This window comes from Carlito syrichta, unplaced genomic scaffold (genome assembly GCF_000164805.1).
Source record: "Carlito syrichta isolate Samal-C Ts95f unplaced genomic scaffold, Tarsius_syrichta-2.0.1 Scaffold312151, whole genome shotgun sequence".
Taxonomy (NCBI): domain Eukaryota; kingdom Metazoa; phylum Chordata; class Mammalia; order Primates; family Tarsiidae; genus Carlito; species Carlito syrichta.
This window is the reverse complement of record NW_007256247.1, coordinates 117,740-120,170: the sequence shown is the minus strand read 5'-3', so window position 1 is coordinate 120,170 and position 2,431 is coordinate 117,740.

Below are 2,431 nucleotides of genomic sequence, written 5' to 3'. Positions count from 1 at the left end.
ATCTACTCACCTCAGCCTCCCAAAGGCGCGGGATTACAGGCTGAGCCACCAAGCCCAGCTCACCCTGTTACTTTACAGACAATGTAATTAGAGACCCAGAGGTCAAATAACTTGTCAAATGCAAGACAGTAAGGCAGAGGCAGAGTCAGGGTCTGACTTCCAACCCAACCTCCTTCTAACTAACTTCTAAGTCTTGATCCATCAGAAATATTTTCCAGTTAGTAGAGATGCCTAATAAAAAGTCTTCCTTTCTTGGAAATAAGAGCTTTCTGGAAGATTTCTAGAAATTCTCAGTAGCCATCAGCCAAAATTACTTCCATGGAATTCTAGCACTGGGCTGGAAGTTGGATCAGCTGCATTGTCTTCCCATCTGGCCTGTGTCTTCTCATCTCTAGCTTTTTTTAAAAAGATGGAGTCTCACTTTGTTGCCCAGGCAGGTCTTGAACACCAGGACTCAAGTGATCTTCCCACCTCAACCTCCCAATGTGCTGGGATTACAGGCATGAGCCAACATGCCTAGCCCCATCTATAGCTTTGACCTTTCCTGCTCAAATGATGCATCCACCATCACTGAAAACTTAAGAATTAAAGATGAATCTTTTCCTTCAAGCATACCCTGGGGTCCTTAACCTCAGACCCCAGATTCAGAGTTCTGCCGTTATCTTTGACCCTTCTTCTCTTGTGTTCTTAATACGCCATCAGATACCAAGCCCAGCCCAGGCTGATGCCAAAACAATTTCATGCCTGTCTTCTCTTCCCTGACATTTACTGCCCAGGCTCAAGTCCTCATCCTTCACACCTTCATCTTTGCAACCAACATTCTTCCTTGTCTCCCTGCATGCCCATCTCACTTGCCATCTGTCCTCCGTACCTTCTGTAAAAGCGATCTCCCTGGAACGCACAAGAAGACACGATGAGTCCTATTATTTAGAGAGCAAGTCCAAATCCCACATCCTGATTTATCATACCCTTCCAATTCCACCCTATACCACACTTATTTCCACACTACAAATTCACTCTCCCAACAAGGTTTAGGTCTTCTTATCTACCTCCACCTCCAAGCCTTTACTATCACCATTTCCCCAAGGGAAGGGCCCTTTTTCTTCCTTCACTCTTTTTCTACTACCTTCCACCCCTACTTTTTCCAGGAAGTCATTCCTAATGTACTTTCTAGTTGATACCGCCCTCTCCTAAGATGAGACACTAAAAATTATAATTTCTGGAGGGCCGGAAACAAGCCTTTGATCCACATAATGAGTGCTCAATAAACAGTTGTCAAACTTTGAAAGAATGTGTTGAAATCTTTGAACTTGTGCTTAAACCATAAAGCTGATATGAAAGGAGTTATGAATTTGATTTCTATTTCTCCATGGCCAGCTTCCTCCCGGGTGTGTCTATCATAAACAGAGAGCAAGAGCTTCGTCCTATCCCATCATGAAACCAAATGTGTTGGAAATTTGTAAAGATGGCCATGCTCCCATGCTGAAAGGCTATATTTTGCATAGTTGATCCATCTCCAGAATGTTCCCAAGGAAATCTCCAGATATAGAATAGTAGCTTTTCAGAATGCTAAGTGACCTTGGAGGTGGGCTAGTTACAGAATCAAAAATATTTAGTAAGCATGTCACCTTTCTAGCCTGATGCCCATGGCAGACATAACTAACCAATCACACTTTTTTTTTCCCTAATGAACTCAGTGTAACCTCAAAGTCTTTCTCTTCTTAGCACTTGGGAAGGTGACACCTGCCTGAAGGTATAAGCACATCATTTCTGATCCAGCTGAACTCCCTATTTAATGAGTGACTTCTCTAGTGTCATCTTAAGTGGTAAACCCAGGGTTCTTTCATCTGCAGTGCAGGCCCAGCCATGGCTATAGTTTGGGCTTTATTCATGGAAATGGCAAAGCAAGAGGCTAAGGCAAGTGTGGATTTGTAAGGTCAAGTAGATCTGGGTCGATGCATATACTGAGTCCTACACACCCACTCATATGCAAGCCTGTGGTCCAAACACCCGATGGTTTTGGAATTTCTAAATATAAGGGTCAAAAAATGGAGGCCCACTCACCAAATCCAGTCTTCAGTTTGTTGTTATAACTAAAGCTTTATTGGCATGCAATCATGCTTGTTCATTTACAAATTGTCTATGGTTATTGCACTCTGTGATGGCAGAGTTGAGTAGTTACAAGAGAAAACATATGGTCCACAAAGCTGACAGTATTTACTATTTGGCCCTTTATGGGAATAATTTGACAACCTCTGCTTTAATATCCTTCCAAAAGAAATCCAGTTTTGTTATTAGAACCACAGTGAGATATTACCTCACACTGTTAGGATATCTATTATCAAAAAGACGAAGCCGGGCTCAGTAGCTCAGCCTGTAATCCCGCGCCTTTGGGAGGCTGAGGTGAGTGGATTGCCTGAGCCCGCGGGTT